Source organism: Magallana gigas, chromosome 4 (genome assembly GCF_963853765.1).
Source record: "Magallana gigas chromosome 4, xbMagGiga1.1, whole genome shotgun sequence".
NCBI lineage: Eukaryota > Metazoa > Mollusca > Bivalvia > Ostreida > Ostreidae > Magallana > Magallana gigas.
The window spans coordinates 56,230,027-56,248,994 of NC_088856.1; the positions used below are offsets into that span (position 1 = coordinate 56,230,027).

The window sequence follows — 18,968 nt, forward strand, 5'->3', positions numbered from 1 at the left end:
CCCTATGGGATATAGCTTGAAATGTATCAATTTTGCACATTTTTAACAATTTTCTTAAACTTCTGCCCTAGGGATTTCTTTTTCCTCACTGGCGTCGGAAGCAAATTGAAAATGGGGGGAGGGGAGGGGGGGGGGGCTAGACTAATCCTCAGAAATATTGAGAAAAAAGTAATTCCCAAAATCATGGAAATCCGGGGGGGGGGGGGGGGGGGGGGGCTAGTATGCTTCTGAATCCAACTTCTCAATATTTCAAGGTAAATTTAGGAACAATAATCCTTCCTGCGAGAAAAAGTGGGGGGGGGGGGGGGGGGGGCTGAACCCTCTATCATGATATGTTTCTAATGGTTAGGTATAACTTTGCAAAAAAAGTGGGGGGGGGGGCTAAGCCCCCTTCCTAGCCCCCCCCCCCCCCCCCCCCCCCCCCGGTTCCGACGCCTATGTAATTCTATTCTACATATCAAAGTTATTGCTAAAAGGCATCAAATGGTCAAATAAAAAAAAAACCTTTTACCTCCTGGTTTGTTACAGGGGTCTTATCAAAGTTGTATTTTGTATGCCCAAGTTCCCAGTTTGTCAGATAATGGCTATTTTTTTTTGACAAAGACGAAAATAGTGATCTTTATAATATTTTTAAAACATTTAGACATATTTTAGTAATAAATAAATATATAACATCATACATGAAAGGTCATTAATATAAAATACATAGTTAATGTTTTGAATATAGGCGGGTTAAGAGAACGTGACAGATGGCTAGGCTTGCTGAACCCTCTTCACGTTTTCAACCCGAGCCTAAATATAGCCTATACTTCGAGACATTTTATGTTTATTCCACAATCTAATATCAATTTTACGCATCAAACGAGCTATTTTCAACAAATTTCGCTGAATATCTGCAGTTGAAACTATCACGCCATGGCGCCAACAAAGCAAAAAGATGACGTCACAATACAAAAGAAACGCTGGGCGAAAGCGTGCGTACTCGTTCTGTACTCGGCCTCGTTAATTAACCATTTCTGTGCCACAGGGCCTATTTGGGCCTATTTGAATATCTACGTTAAGTGCCACAGGGCCTATTTGGGCCTATGGCAATTTGAAATTAAAATAAAAAATAAAATTAAATATATTCAGGTTCTGTTTTTCATTATTGATTTTTTAAATTTGTATCAATATACATTGTATGATCTATGTGTTTGGTGAAATACTGCGGATAACGTCACAACGTAAAAAATGACATCATAATAACGTCACTACGTCACACAGCGCCAACTCGTTGTCTGCGTTTTACCATGTTATTGTTTTAAAATAGATCCCGATGATTTTTCAGTCAGAACCGGAAAATAATATATGTCCTAATGCTCAACGTGGACCAAAGGAAACGCCCCCTCCCCCACAGGAGCAAGACCAATCTTACTTTTTCCTTCTCTGCCATATAAACCTGGGGCTCGTTTAACATAACTGACTTTTGACTAAAATCTAAATCTTAAGACCAAAATTTGTCATAAGATCTCACCATAGCTCACAAAATTGTTATATCTTTGGACAATCTTAAAAACTGTCAAAATACAGGTCTTAAGTCCAACTTTAACAAGGCGAGATCTAATACTTTGGTCCACCGCCGAAGGCCGAGTATAATTCGAGTGCGCGCGACTTTTTATTTTCATGCTGCCGTTAGTGCTGATTTTAAAAAAATCAAATAAAACACATCGGTAATATCCATGCGGGTTTTTTTTTTAATTTAAAACATAAATCGGGTAAATAGCTACTACAGATATCATCGTTCTCTGGTATTGTATAATATGCAAGAAATCGAGAGAATATGAATCGCTTGAAGAAGACCGTGTGTCTTTTTTTTTTACTTAGAATTGAAATATTGACAGAGCACCAAAAGAGGCATGTACCTTATATATTTTTTTTCATTCAGAGTTAATTAATGAACGACAATATAAACTGCGATATGCCAAATAAGGAGGAATGGGGGAATGGGGCACTGAAAAAAATACTTTGATATGATCCCAGAACAAAAATTTAGTCAGATGATCAACATTTAAAAAAAATTCCATCTGGTAACATTTTACGGTAGTTTTCATGCATATAAAAAAACAAAACTATATCTTTGGACAGAAAAACAAGAACTGCATGTAATAACTTATTTGGAGATAATGGTGATGCTTCTTCGACCGTGTTCGAGATCAAGACTTCAGTGCACACCCCCCCCCCCCACACCCACACCCCCCGGCGGTTCGAGTCTTATTGATATCTTTTTCATATCTTCTGTCTCCTTCTTCAGAGCATTTCCAACAGAGACATTCTTTCTAGAAACTAAATTTCAACCGTGTCTCTAAAATTGGACATCTCACATCGTAGACATTTTCACATGAATGGTTCTGTCCGCACGGACTTTCAAGTCATTACCTGTTTTATGGTCACAAAGAGCATCTACTGTGTGTACAGGCGCAAATATAGCGGTAAACGAAGGAAAGATTTCTAGGAGTGTAATATACTTTAAGAAAATACTTTTTATTCTTTCAGTTTATGTATAATTTTAGTATATAAAATATATCAATGTTTTAATCACAACATTTTATCATTATTATATTTTAGACAACTCAGTTGGTCAAGCGGATTTAATCACTAAAAAAAACTGCAAGACCACAAGGTGGTAACAAAAAACTCCTTAGCTCGAATCGAGATATAGAATGGTAAATGTTTTGCATTTCATAACCTATATTTCATCGTATGATAATGAACTATGTATAATCGTTAATTTTCTTAGGTCTATGTTGTTTTTAATTCTTTGAATATTAGAACAATGATATAAATCACAATCGTAGTTGTATCGATAAATAAGATAAGATATTAGAAAACATTAAGAACAAAACTATACATCTTTTTCCGAGAGTTTAAACGTTTACAACTTACGATCGGGATTGTAAATATTACACGTATGATGTGGTAAAAGTTTTTACTTTGTATGGAATAAAATGTAAAAATTAAGATAGTGTTAACCTATCTGAGAAAATGAAGATTTTCAAACATACAGATAATTTAAAGCTACATAGTCCGATTTTTTGGCTATGAGAGTATCAAATATTTTTCCATACAGACCAAATATATTAGAAACTTAAATTGGCTATTTACACAAGCAAAATCCATCTCCTTTCAAAGTTTGAAATATTCAAAGTAAATAAAATTTTACGTATGGAAACACAAAAAACAAAACAATCAAACAAACCAACTCCATCTTGGGAATGTTTAGAAACGGGAACCGTTTTTATTCAACCCGCATGTGATGTATCGATTGTATACAAAACACTTTTCCATATATTAGTGAATAAAATGTACCGACGTTTATTTTTTATTTGATTTTTTTTTTTACAAAGTCGTAATACAATCATACCCGCCCTGACCTAAGCAGCGAATTTTATATGAGACGAAAGAAATCAATACAATTTATGTCGTTTGTTTTGTGAATAAATTGTGTACATCACTTTCTCATTGGCTTAATTAACCTGGAAAACTACTGCAATATCTATTATAATACACATACTTAGCATAACCATCGTATAAAAGCGCACACAAAATTTTAATATAAATGAAATCGGACATAGCAGCTTTAAAAATTTCACGATAAGCTTATATATTATTCTATTTACGAAATCATTAATACAGTCATTTGTATGTGTAAAAACGCATGTTTAATACATTTCGTTGTTTTATGTGCGGACCTAGAAGGGGTGCCTGGACACCTCCTTCCACCTCTTGGAAAATTCAAATTAATAAGATTATATAGCAAAATTCCCGAAATAGGCCTCAAACCCCCTCTCCAACCTTGGAAAACAAAATTATCCCTCAAATGTTTTCCGGATCCGCGCATGCGGTAACAAACATACACGGTATCAATTTTCTCGCTTAATAAAGCAATAACATGCAGTGTAATGAGAAATGAATATTGAACAGCGTTTTCATCACACAAATTCCCTTTACTGAGATTTTAATTACAAAATAATTTATTAATGTATGCCATTTCTTCTTAAAACTCTCTCTCTATATAAATAACTTTGCAGGTGATGACTGTTGGAGAGTTTCATTTGTTCGTGTTTTGTACATTGCAGTGCGATACATCAAACTTTCTAAAACACGGAACGCGGGGTGATTCGAAATACCCTCAAATGACCGTACGAGCATAAACTTGGATGGGCGTTTATGCTTGCGCGATTTCATAGAAATGATTATTAAAACGAACAAAGAATTGCTTACCAATCTAGCACAGTCATTCTTTGTCTGTCTGTCTGCCTATCTAACACACATTAAAAATCAATTCCTTTTTTTGCGAATTTCTTAAACTGCATCATGATAAACCCTTACAGCTGCAGCCAGCAATACCCACCTACATATTTGCGTTTTACTAATTAATTAGTTTTTGAAAATTATCCGCTATTAATGACAATGATTCTTACAGTATGACTGATGCATACAGGCTCTTAAAAGATGTAAGTTGGTTATATAAAATCTATTTGGGGGGAAAACTTAGTAATGCCATTTAGACAGTATACTTTCGTGGTAACTAAATGTATTTGATAATCCCGCCCCATGCATCAGCTGAAGATTTTTGGTTCCATTTTTCACAATTTGAGGGAAACTCTTGTGTGACAAACATGATTAAGTTTGCATTGCATGTCATAAGGTTAGAAAAAAAAAATCCGATGATTAATTAATTTTTTAAAGTCAACCTACTAAACTCACTCACTCTCTCTCTCTCTCTCTCTCTCTCTCTCTCTCTCTCTCTCTCTCTCTCTCTCTCTCTCTCTCTCTCTGTAATCAGATATATTTTTTTATCGTGAAATTTATATATGCAAACAAAGAAATAAGAGATATATGCGTTAGATTTTATAGACTAATTATAATTTTAATGATAAACAATCACATGTACGCGTGGATTATTATAGCATTGAATCATGATTTTTTGAAGTATACACTCTCATAACTGCAGCGGTGTGTGCATACAAATTGAGTAACGCGCGTTAGCGCGTTATGAAAATTTGTATGCACACACCGCTGCAGTTATGAGAGTGTATACTTCAAAAAATCACGATTTAATGCTTATATTTACATTTTTTTAACTTCTTGCCTTGTCTGCAAATGCGATTCATACCTTAAAATTCCTATCTTATCCTAATGGTAAGTTAATATTAATGGAAGAGCCACAGTAACAGCCACAAGCGTGAACTTTGATTTTCGCTTGTGACGTTGCAGTTTACAGCGTTTAACGTTTGTGACGTCATAACAAAAACTCGTCAATTTGACCTTTGACTACTTGTTGCATTTAGAGGCATTTGAAGATCACAGAATTTAATGGAAAAACACAGTAGAATGTAAATATAATAAAGGATTGACAGGATAGGAAAGTGATTATTTTAAAAAATGTACGTATTTGTTAAAGCTTGGGAACATGCATCATGAATGAAGTAATTCATTTGTTTCGAAAGGCGTGGTTTTCTTTACATTTCTTTTTCATTTGGCGACGCTTAAAAAAGAAAGAAAAAAAAAGAATGGCGTAACGTCTTATTTGAAATGACAGAGAAAAGGATAAAAAGCCACTGTTTTCGATAATAACATTAGAAATTATCAATTAATCACAAAACTGCATCCCGCAACACTAAAAAAATGGTACGGCGCGTTGTGTCAGATTGTTACGTCAAAACATGAATTTGATAACGTCACGCTTGGCACTGAAGCGTAATAACGTCTTTTTTGACGTGGCAGCGAAAGGGTTAAAAGTCATCATAATTGCTCATTCGCTGTTTATCTATGACGTCACCTAAATGACTTAATTCCCGCAAATTTGAAACAATAATATGTTTTACGGTGCGACCGTTGGGGCGAGCACAGCATGTGATCAAACAATGAATTATAATAAATTAATAAAATAAAATTAACAACGTGAAATTTGAATGCCAAAAAATAAAACATACCTATTTTTCAGTAAATTTTCATTATTCATAGTTTATAAGATTTGTTATAATTTATTTATTTATATGTAGAACAATAGTTTAATCTCAGATACAATGTTGTTAAATAATAAAGATTTTAATATGTAAATATTCATTGCACTGCATCTCCTCTTTTAAAGTGATTGTGATTATGATTGATTGATTGATTTCCCCTTTTTTTTTGCAGTAGACATTTTTCTTCAACTTACATACATATAAAACTTGACTCATCATAGAGCTCCCCCCATGCTAAATTTGTTTTCATTTTTGTCAATTTAATTATACATAGAAAATCGACTTACCATGGATTTGCCCCTCCACTTAAAAAAAAATAATCAATGTTCAATTTTATTTTTAATTTACGCTTAAAAATATTTGCTTATCATGTTAAAAGAACATGGTGTTGTCCTCCCCCCCCCCCCCCCCCCCCCCCGCATGTAATAAATGGAAGTCAAAATAAAGAAACCATTGAACTGCTAAAAAGCTGAAGGATTAGAATTTTCATGATTTATTTTTCTTTTTGCTTGCAAAGATTTTTTGGATGAGGCTGCCATCCACCCACCCCCTTTAAAAAAAGGCGTTTCAGGAAATTACCGTAATTATAGTGAATAAAATATTTGTGAGCATTCATCCAAATTAGTGCAATTTACAACTGTTTCCTGTATCTGAAGAAATGTCCTTATACGTCAGCTGTTCTTTATCTTAGCCTTTGCAAGATTTTAAGAGGATTTTGGTCATTTCAGCAGATTTACAATAACTTCAATTAGAGTAATTTCCCCTTATCAGTGCTTATTGTGACGTCAAAGCTGACGTTGGTTAAGTTGTCATCTTACTCTTTAAACTCCCCTGAGAAATAAAAGTATGCGAAGTATACTGTCTTATTTACTTAAAAAGCATGATGTTCTTAAAATTACACATCTTATAAGCTTTTCAAAGGTTTTACTTTGATTCTCGGGAGAACATGATGTTGGAACGTGAGGTTGGAAACCATTGGTACTATGAATTGTGGGTCAAAATTTACTGACTCCGAAAAAATATATCGGATCAATGTGTAAACGTTTGTGACGTCACACGATTATTTTTGATTGAAAGTGTACTGAGGTGAACTTTAGAGGTAACATTGACTGTATGTCGCTTACATCGTTATTGTTTTTACTGTCTAAATTTGTCTTGCTGATTCTCGTGAGAGTGTGAAGTGATAAAAATTGCCATGATTACAGGGAACTACGGGGACGATTAAAACGATGCATTACTGGTCCGATTTACTGACGCCAAAAAAATCCGTTGAATGAATGTGCAACTAGTCCGAATTTTCTATTCACACACGCCTTGTCGGTAGAGCTCGCTTCGCGCCGGCGCTCGCTAATATATATACGGTGTGACCGTTGGACCGAGCGCAGATTTAACACAGTGCAGTTTGATTTTTGTAGAATAAAATTTATTTGAAACGCACACAGTAGGATCCGCCTGGTTGCCTACTCAAATCATTAGCCAAAGTTTTACTAAACGTCGCGTGCTCAGTCTACATTGTGACGTCATATTTCAGACGTAAAACGTTCAAGTTTTGTCTTCGGAAATAGCCGAAGAGAGTAACGTTATTCCGAACTATTTTTTTTATTTCTTCTTTCATTGTTTATCAATTTAATTCATATGAATGCCGCTGTAATAAAATTAAATACTTTATTCGGCATCTAAAAGATCAGTTCCTTGACCTTAATGTTTTTATTTTCCATCTGATAATTTGATAACACATACATAGAACATGTCGTGTTTCTTGATTGAAGCACTATTGAAAATTATCTGGTTTCCTTTTTAATTTCTTTTAATTCGAATTACCTTCTATTGAAACACTGGAACTAATTTAATCGAGTTTAGGGGCAATAAACATCGGATAAGTACTGATCAATCAGTGATCGAACTAACTTTTAAAAAACAAAATGGCTGCCAATATGGCGGCGCCCAGGGCTGGAAGAAAATTTTTTTGGCCTTAGTACCCCTGATTCAACTTTCATTTTTCACTGATTTTCTTATATATACGTGTTACCATTAATCCTCGCTTCGCGAGGCGGGCTTCGCCCGCCTCTCGCTGCGCTCGGTATTACTTATTAGGTTTGTTACTGACTGTTTAAAGAAATTTGTGGGGTCGGTAAAGTCCATAGAAGGCGAGGCGAAAATTTGTGGGGTCGGTAAAGTCCATAGAAGGCGAGGCGAAGCCGAGCCTTCTATGGACTTTACCGACCCCACAAATTTCTTTAAACAGTCAGTAACGAACCTAATAAGTGTTTTGTTTTGTCAAGGACCTACAGTTTGATATGTAAACAAACAAAAGATAATATGTATAAACGGTGTGACCGTTGGACCGAGCGCAGATTTAACACAATGCAGTTTGATTTTTGTAGAACAAAATTTATTTGAAACGCACACAGTAGGATCCGCCTGGTTGCCTACTCAAATCATTAGCCAAAGTTTAACTAAACGTCGCGTGCTGAGTCTACATTATGACGTCATATTTCAGAAATAGCCGAAGAGAGTTACGTTATTCCGAACTTTTTTTTATTTCTTCTTTCATTGTTTATCAATTTAATTCATATAAATGCCGCGGTAATAAAATTTTTAATGTTTTTATTTTCCATCTGATAATTTGATAAGACATACATAAAACTAGTCGTGTTTCTTGATTGAAACACTATTGAAACTTATCTGGTGTCCTCTTTTATTTTTTTTAACTCAAATTACCTTTTATTGAAACACTGAAAAATTTTCATCGAGTTTAGGGACAATAGACATCGATAAGTACTATGATCGAACTAACTTTTTACAAACAAAATGGCTGCCAATATGGCGGCGCCCAGGGCTGGAAGAAATTTTTTTTGGCCTTAGTACCCCTGACTCAACTTTCATTTTTCACTGATTTTCTTATATATACGTGTTACCATTAATCCTCGCTTCGCGAGGCGGGCTTCGCCCGCCTCTCGCTGCGCTCGGTAATATATAACGATTAAATTCATAGCTTAATTCTCTAATATTTTACCTTCCTCGTCAGTTGTTTGTGCAAACCTCGATGCTATTGTAGGATCATTATATTACGTCATGGGCAAGGGGGGTCACTCTAAATATTTTGGGGCTTAAAAATCAAAGGTATGGTTGAACGTTTGTGTAAAAAATCAGCTCAAATAACGTTACGTCCGCCATTTTGCCGTATAAATTTTGACGCTTGCCCTATAAAGAAATTTGTGAGGCAACCACGTGACGCGATTCATCCAATGACGTCGAGACATTCTAGTCCGAGGCAAAACAAATGAAGATATTTTCATTTTTGCTAGAGATATATTTTGCATTCGGAAGTATAGAGCACAGATCTGCTCAAGTACGATTCTAACATATGTTTTCTTTAGATAGTTATACACATTATACTAAAAAATGATACTTGAGCAAGCCTGCGCTCGATGTTTCCCAGTCGAAAATCCATCGGAAAACACCCATATTTTGCTACAAAACATCAATTTATCAAAATAACGCAATCTTCATGACGTCATTTCTATATTATAACGTCACTGTGGTGATAACCTTTCACACCTTTATTTCCAATATGTTTTTAAATATCTTTCACCTTATTTTTAAAGCTCTTTCTAAAACTTTGATTTTGGGGGCAAAAAATGCTTAAAACCGCACATTGTCCTTTGTCTATCAGCTGTATATAATATTGATGCATTTCCTAACAAAGAGAAGGTGTAGATCTTGATTATGAACTAAATGGAGTAAAAAGGGACCCGGGACATAGATAAACAATTTAAATGTATATACATATGTAGATGACATTGATTTACTCATACACTGAACTTGCACATTGTTATGACTTATATGCATACTATACTTTTACTAAATACTCATGAGTACTACATAAACAGCTGATATAGACATTTTTGTGGCATAAACTAAAGCCCTGCTCTATAATACAACAATATTATCTTTTATATACAGTATATACATTGTATGTTTATATATATGTATATATATATATAAATATATATATATATATATATATATATATATATATATATATATATATATATATATATATATATATATATATATATATATATATATATATATATATATATATATATATATATATATATAAAGCACAGAGAAATTCACTTTTGTTGGAGCTCCACCTTCCGCCCCGACCGAGGCTTGAACTCACGACCTCTGGAACCAACAAAAGTGAATTTCTCTGTGCTTTATATATATATATCTACATCATTCAATATGGGCAGGTACATGTCAATTTGAGAATTATTGCAATGTTTGTGCTTTTATATATATATATATATTCTGGAACATTTCTAAATGTTCAAAAATGTTACTGTAAGGAAGATTTGCGCACGATTAATCATATTTTTCATCAATAAACTTTAGCTCCTCGCAAATTCCTGTCTCATCCTGGCCCTTATGTTCTCTCCTGTAGGATTGCACGATCTTGGTTTAATTGTTTTATCTATTGTCTGCTTGTTGGTACTGAAGACAAAAACAAAAATGTATTTATTGATACTAAGTTGTGTATTGATTTGATAACTTATGCATATCCTGCATATCTTCCAGTTCAGCGCACAAACTTTGGTAGTCATTACAGGTCATGTTTAAAGTCATAAATGTTATAAAATGTCACAATCCTTGTCAACTCTAGATCTGCGCGTGATGTGAGCAAAATAAAGTCAGTAAACGTTTCTGTATACACACAGATCTAATCTCACACTCAACATTTATAACCGGAGGTTGATTGTTGAAAAATAACGTCCTTAATTTTAACCAGGAAATTAAAAAAGCTTTTCCATTTTGTCTACATAGTATTAACCTTCCCTATTTAAGATATATAACATTTATTGAATATTTGAGTTAAATGCATGACCATCTGGGAGAACAATTACGCCTGTGATAGTGAACCAAGCCCTCTGTATTTTCATGCTTACCTCTATACGATACGTATGTAAATCTATATCTGCACATTCAACATTTTTTTCAACTGATGGTGGGGGAGGGGTCAGAAGGGAGTCAGACAGTTCATTTTGTTTGTTGGGTTGGGGAGGTACTGTATATGTAAACTTAAAATTTTGAAATTTGTGACCACCCTCCCTCCTTTTCCCGACAACCCTCAAGATCTGCGCATGATCTGAGCAAGCTAAAACCACTTAAACATCGTTGTGTACAACTTATGAACAACTACGATTTTATCCTAATAGCTAAAGTTATAACCGGACATGTTTTGACGCAATAAGCTTCTTGAACTTTAACCAGAAAATTGTATTTTAACAACACTTTTTTTTCTACACATCAAACTTCCTTATTCAAAACACTCGGTTTGTTGAGTATGTAAGTTTTATACGTGACCATCCATAGGAATAGAAACGGTGGTGGTCAATAGGAGATAGAGAACAGAGTAAGGACAAGTCTTTAATATTGATATGTAATAGTTGGTAAAATTATCGTGGAATATACATTTATTTTATTCTATTTTCAGCTGAATGATTCTCGACAAATCTCGTTAAAGATCTGATATTACCGGAAGAAGCTAAACCGTATTTGTAAATAACTCAAAACTCGGGACATTAATTACAACGATGATGGAAAAGAAGAAATAAGTAAGTACAACATTTGTAATATATTAAATGTCCATGTATGTACTTAATATCAACACCCAAACATAGCTCACGTGATCCCTACGTAAACAGTATTTAGAGGATGGTGGTGTTGTGTGTGTTAGATATTTAGCTGACTAGCTAAAATCTAAAATTTAATTGATTGTCTTACTGGTATAGCAGAACAACAAGAGGCCAATTGGCCTTAACGGTCACCTGAGTAGCAGATAACCCATACGCAAACTTGTCGAGGAGTCTTATATATGCATCTAATTATTTGGGTTTCATACTGGAGTAGAATAATTATAAAGAAGACGGGGGAACAAGCGCAAATGCCCATTTGGTTTTATCGTAAAAAACAATTTCAAAATAATATTTTCCCAACCAAATATACTAGATGATGTTATATTACAAGTTTACAAGTTTACAAAAGCACAACTTCTAACTACGTTCAGTTTTGAATATTTTAACAAACGATAAGAAACATTTTTTTTTAAGTTTTGGTGGCATCGAACCCACAACCTAAAAACCCTAGCTCTATGTTGTTAACTAATATTTGCTGCTCTAACCACTGAGCCATTTCAGTCACAACAAACTTCATTGATTTAAATGCTAAATACAACTTCCACCACGAATTTACGGACTTGTAGTATTTCTCGGATACAAAATGACATTTTTAAAGTATAGTGGGTTATCTTTCCACGTTTTTGTTGATTGAAATCGGTTTGATTTCCTTAAAACATTATATAGACTTTGACAAAAATATGGAGCCCAGACCCACTCTATAAAAGAAAAGGCATTGAAGTTCTAAAAATGACACTATTTGGAGGTTTTGACACGCATACGCCATGCAGTTTAAATCAACCCATTCTAAATATTTGACATATTTAAAGGTTATAAATCGATGTTATAGTAAATATACATTGTTTTCAATAATTTTGAAAGAAATTATGAGATTTGTTAATATTTTAATTTTATAGTATTGTAACGTGCTAACGCTACACTTTGGTTTGATTTATTCTTCTGACACCAGGTACTTTTACTGGCAAGTACCCAACCCCAAATATAAGTAAATGAAATAAAGAGTCTGCTGTAAAGTTTCACAGTTTATTGATACACCAACTATTTCTTACAAGACAGAAAATAAATAAATAGATAGCCTCCTCAAAACAACATTAATTAAATTCCTGCCCTTTTTATTCACTGAAATACCCAAATAACTCCAGTAAATTTACAACAACTTTAATGTTAAATAGTCTGATTCAGAAAAATTCTGAATATGTGACTTTGGGTTAGGCCTAATTAAAATTACCTATCCTGCTTTAAATATAAACACTGATAAAAATTCCCACAAACGAAGTTAATAAGATCTGATTCAGATATTAATCTGGAAATATGACCTTAATTAATTATAATTCACTAATTAACTTTAAATTAATTGATCTGATTTCCAAATTATGGAAATATGTGATCAAAACCTAATCTCTTAAACCCTATTAAATTTCCAATGAAATAAATTACTTACATCTTAAAACCCCCAAAATTGCAGACTCACGAAAATTAACGGATTCGCGCTATATATACCCCGTTCATATCCGTTAAACCTTATCACTTCTAAAATTCGTCTACTAAAGTCAGATTTTGGTAACAGTAAACGGAATACATCCCAAATAACATAGTTCTCTGATTAAAAATCACAAACAATTAAAGTTAAACTTTTAAAACACTACTTTTCATTCAACATATCAAGTATCAATATAAAAATACAATTTTGTTTACTTACGATGTCAATTTCAATGGAATTCACCGGGTATGAATATTTATGAGGGCGAAATCTAAAATAGGAAGTTTGACCCGGAAGTAGAGGTTAACTTCGAAACAGCAAAACAGAAATGCATACATGTGCAAGAAAAACAAGTGAAATACTCAATAAAGAGGAACTACAGAAACAGGAGGATAAAGATACAAATAGATAATGATATTACAACCCTGTAAGTACATAAATAGCCTTTTAAAAATAAACACATAGGCTGTAAACGTATAACATAATATGATTTCGAATTTCCTCTTTTCTGAAACACGGTAACAATTTATAACAATATGAATAATGCATAAATAACAAGTGAGTTTCTACCAACCCTTAATATAGGATTCAACACTTCTAGATCACATATGACATTATAATCATTTTATAAACACTATTCACACAAATTCACATGACAAAAGATATAGGAGGAGGGAAAGTGTCAAATCACATATTTTGACCTACATGTATTCAAAGATAAGAACCAAAACTCTACAGTATCTTATCTATCCCCAAATAGGCAGTTCACACGCCTTATTCACCCATCTTCTTTGTAATGACGACCATGCACCTCCCGCCTGAAATCTTTCAAAAAGAACTGTGAAACCTATAATTTTGGCGAAAAACTGAAAGATCTGGTAATGAAATCAGTTTTCCTTTCAGGTGTGTGGGAGTAAAGAAGATAATTTTTAACATAATATGCATTAACTCCTAGACATCCATTTTGGCCCTGTCCTAGAGTCAAAACCCATACTCAAGGGACATGAAAATTAAAATTTCCGTAGAGGTCTTTCTGGTTAACATAATTAGAAATCATTTTTTATACAGATGTGTGAGAATAGAGAAGAAAATCTTTAAACATTATATACATTAACACTAAATTGCCATATTGCCCCCCCCCCCCCCCCCATGTCCTAAACCCCTGACCCAGGGGCCATGAATTTCACAATTTATGTAAAGGAGTTATAGTGGACATCATAACAATGTATTGTTTTTGCCCACATTTGTGGGAGTAGAGAAGAAGATATTTTAGAGACGACATTTTAAGATTAAAAAAAAATTAACTATATGGCCATACTGGCCCCACCCTAGAGTCTGAACCCCTAACAGAGGGGTAATGAATTTCACAATTTCGATAGAGGGCTTCATGGACATTATAACCAGGCATTTAGAAAAGAAGACTTTTGAAAATTTGGCTGCCCTTTTTTTTTTGCATATTTGGCCCCACATGTATCGCCCCGGAGGTGGTAGAGCCATGACTTTCATAATTTAGATTCTCTTTCCATAGAGATGCCTCACACCAAAATTGGTAACAATCAGCCTTGTAGTTTTTTTTAAAGAAGAAATTAGAATTTAAGGAAGTCTTGTCCGGAAATATATATATATTCTCATAGACATAGCTGCAAATCTGTAATTATACAGACAGATCGAATTGATTGATTACGAAGACAAATTATTTGAAGACAGGAAACGGACGAACGGAAGTGCTCAATGGAAATAACATTCAATATTTTTAACATTTGTCTATTGTATATTTTTGTTTATCAAGCGAACTAAAACTATCAAAGACACACATAAATTTATAAACAACATCATTTGTTTGAAACCTAGCCTTCCAGTGAGGACCGTAATTGACGGCCGACAAAATCAAACATGTTAATCACATTTTCTATCAAATGTCTATCGTCAATGTAAGTTTATTATCTTGATCTATTACAGTTTCTAAGATCTCGTGGGTACAAAATTTGTTTTAAAAAAGCTACCTGAGATATTAAAGATATCTCAACGGAAGTAGAACCCTTTTGTTTAATTAGCATCGCATGGATGACTTACGTAAGAATTTATACTAATATATTCCTTTTTTGTAAAAGGACAGATAGAAGTTACGCCAGATTAAACAAAATAAAGTTAACAAATGTACATTTATAGGTCTATCATCTCACAAAGTTTTGTTGTTGTGATCTTGTGGAGACAAGGTTTTTTTTTAATTTTCTCTGGACAGGAAACGGACAAACGGAAGTGCTCAATGAAAATTAAAATATTCATTTTTTGTATTTTTTTCTATTGTACATTATTTTTATGAATTTAATGAAAAATTGTCACAGAAAACAGTAAATCTTATAAAGGGCTTGAATTGTTTGAACCTCTACGTTGAGGACCGGAAGTGACGGTTGGGAAAATGAAACCCTTTGAACAAATTTTCATTCAAATTCCATCATTCATGTAAGATTCATTTATTGATCATTTACAGTTTTTGAGATAATGCGGATACAAAATTTGTTTTTAAAAAAGCCACCCGAGATATTTGAGATATCTCTCCGGAAGTAGAATGCTTTTGCTTATTTAACATCGCATGGATGGCATAAAAAGATTTATACTAATTTATCTATTCCATGCAATACAAATAAAATACGTAAAAAAATGTTTTTGAAGTGCTTCCGCTGACAACCGGAATTTACGATGACCAAAACAAAATAGTTTAAAAACATAAACAACTATAGTTCTTATCCCACTAAGTCTTTATCGTGTCAGAGATCTTGAGCTGACGAGCTATTTCGTCGCGGGACAGGAAACTGACAACCGGAAAAAGAATTTTGAAAAAAACTGAGATATACTTATTTTCTATCATTCCTGAAAACTTCAAAAAATCTATTTATACATCTCTGTTAAATTTTGTCGACAAAAGGGGGGGGGGGGTGGATAAGAAAAAAATGAAAAAAAACACACTACAATCACTCTAAGGTCTCCCGTTCTGAGCTAGCGGCATTTTGTTTAACTTTGGCTTATGATTTGAGTAGGCAAATGAAACTCTGCGCTCGGCCAAACAGTTACATCGTTTATATATGAAACAGCTGTTTTGTAAAACCGGTTTAAACTGGTTCTCACATAGACTGTTGAGATGAGATCGACGAGCATGAAAATATAATCCATGTTAAATAACTCTTGAAATGTTGCTTTTAACAATAAAGTCAACTTTTGTTGAATATTTATAAAACATGGTGTTTTGACAACATTAATGAAATACATTTTTTAACCGATAACTTAGAAATCACTGTTTGAAAACAGCTTATGTAAATTACTCGTAAATTTATACGCAGTGAATAGGAGTTGCATTTAGAGGCATTTAATTGTGTGTTAGCGCGACGGAGTGTTGTGCAAAGTTTTGTTATAGCACGACGGTGCTTTGTAAGCTAGTGCGAAGGTGCGTTGCGCAAAGTTGCGTTAGCTATTCTATTAAGGCCATTGAAATACCCCTGATGAAATTTTATTAGCCAAAACTGAAGAACTTTTTTATTATCATTTCCTTTTCCCTTATACAATATATATATATATATTAGTTTGATCGGCAAAATGTTTTGTTTTGCTGTTGTTGTTTTTTTTTTATTGTAACTGATCAAAGAAAAGAGATAAAATGTCAACTGTTTATATTCAATACATTGTATTTTATTCCTCTGTTTATTCAGTATTTTATTTTTTATCAATTTTTCATAATTAAAAAAACTCCCTTTCCTCCCTCCTGGGTCTGAAAACCCCAAGGCGGCATATTCCAAACAACATTTTTTAGGGTGACCTAACCATGCCTAACCGTGAAATAGTTTGGAACCGTGCTTTCTGCCCATGGTGAATTCATGTACTATACCGGCGGCATTGGATTTACCTCGTCGTTGAACTCGGAACACCTCTGGTGTAATCAGAGTGGCCACGTTTACTTCAAAGTCCGATAACTCATCAACAAACTCTGCATCGCCGAAAAAAATCAGTTTTTTTCGAGGGGTATAATGAATAAAAATATAGGATTCAGCTTGGTATCCGCATCTGCTTTATATAGCCTACATGAATTCAACAGTAGATCCACCTCCACCTACTCCATATACTCGTATGTACCGAACTTTTCTATATTCACCACAAGCCAGGTTGAATTTTCTATATTTCTACATGATAGTGTCGTTTGTTCAGCCTTATCCTTATTTTCCATGACCGCAGGTTGAACCTTAAAAGAAATTAAAGTTATACCTTTGAGTATATTGAGTATATTGATGACTGAAACTATACTCTGTCCCAAGATATTTTGGATTCACGTTTGGCTTAATTGTTTGATATTTATAAATACCTCAGGATCCAAACGATGTTCATTCAAAAGTATGAACAATTTCCAAGATTTCTCAGTCAAAACGCCCCTGTTAGCTTATCAGGTTTCAATACAATGCTAAAAAATGTGATGTCTACGGAGATTTTGCATTGCAGCAAGCCCGGATGATAACGTTGAAATATTGCGCGATGTATTCCGAGTGTATTCCGAATGGAGAAAAGATGTAAACATTCCCCATTTTAAATCTCCGTAAGGAATCTGTTTTCGTTCCTGTGAATTTTTCCGAGTGAAAGATGATAATGTGTCAATGAAATTATCTTGGAAAATATCCCTTTCAACTATTTCAATTGCACTTCTTTCACAGGTAAGTGTATTTTTATTAAAAATCGTCCAAACGTGAATCCAAAATATCTTGGGACAGAGTATAAGATACAATTAGGTGATAACAACAATTGAATTGTTATTATAACTTTAAAAACGGATGATTTGAATAGTAATCAATATTTATTATATTTGATATATGGGACCGAAACAACTTGGGGTCGAAATCGTTTGATGCCGAAATAAACAACATCAAATGACGTTGTAGGCTATTGAACAATCGCAGCATCTCGGGCCTTTCCGGCAAGCTCGGAAAAACACCTCAAATGTATTACCTAAGCGTCCATGACAACCCCCCTTTTTATAAAACTTGATATAAATACAACACATTTTAAGATCTGTTGAGATGTAAGCTAGACTTTATTAAAGTAAATTATATACACTAAATTATAACACAGAAGCAACTTATAAGGCTGTCTAGCCGATACTTATTTTAATGGGAAGCGACTCCATTTTGTATAAAATTCTTACATCCGGTAATGTTAATAGAGGTGTTTTTCCGAGCCTGCCGGAAAGGCCCGAGAAGTTGCGATTGGGCTATTGAACAGACGACATTTTAGAAACAGGAAAGGGAATGGTCAATTAGATAGTGTAAATTGTACCTATTTAAGAAAAAGAAATAGGTAGGTTTGTTTAAATTATGTTTATATTGTACGATGTGATCTGCTCTGTAATTTATTACCGAATTCCCTCGCACAACTTGTAAGTTTTAATTTATGATACCAGTGTATAGTGTCACAGGAAGTTTCTAATTTCCTCTGTATCTCGAGCGGTACTGCAGTACAGTATCAAAACTTAATGCAGCACACGGCATTAAATCTGCAAGCTTTTCTTATTGTGGTACAGGAATCAAACTTGGGACTCGTGCATAGTCAGACAATTTACCACTGAGTCGATATGATAGGCATGGTCCGTAACCCTGACCACCACACATGTATCCAACAATACAGGTGAGAGAGAGAGAGAGAGAGAGAGAGACAGACAGAGACAGAGAGAGAGAGAGATGTATTATTACACAGAGAGTGATAGAGAGCACACAAGTGTTATATAAATTGTTTATGTAG

The 18,968-nt window shown here is 33.9% G+C and overlaps 3 protein-coding genes across 9 annotated transcripts in view; 2 read left to right on the forward strand and 1 right to left on the reverse strand.

Moving 5' to 3' along the window:
* Positions 1 to 18,968, forward strand: part of LOC105326468 (uncharacterized) — a 149,211-nt gene that overhangs the window by 115,108 nt on the left and 15,135 nt on the right. The window contains exons 1-2 of one of the 6 annotated variants that reach the window (XM_066083131.1): positions 10,825 to 11,430; positions 11,512 to 11,632. The exons of the other annotated variants lie outside the window; for them this stretch is intronic. The gene's annotated coding sequence lies outside the window, so the exon portion shown is untranslated. Of the gene's footprint in view, positions 1 to 10,824; positions 11,431 to 11,511; positions 11,633 to 18,968 lie in introns of those variants that run through there. 6 annotated transcript variants of the gene reach the window in all.
* LOC117683170 (ADP-sugar pyrophosphatase) overlaps positions 1 to 18,968 on the reverse strand; it is a 106,288-nt gene that overhangs the window by 23,521 nt on the left and 63,799 nt on the right. The window lies entirely within an intron of this gene.
* The window catches only part of LOC105327694 (uncharacterized), a 137,310-nt gene continuing 137,175 nt past the window's right edge, over positions 18,834 to 18,968 (forward strand). Inside the window, exon 1 of one of the 2 annotated variants that reach the window (XM_066083150.1) lies at positions 18,834 to 18,854. The gene's annotated coding sequence lies outside the window, so the exon portion shown is untranslated. The remainder of the gene's footprint in view (positions 18,855 to 18,968) is intronic. The other variant, XM_066083143.1, reaches the window with a different exon arrangement.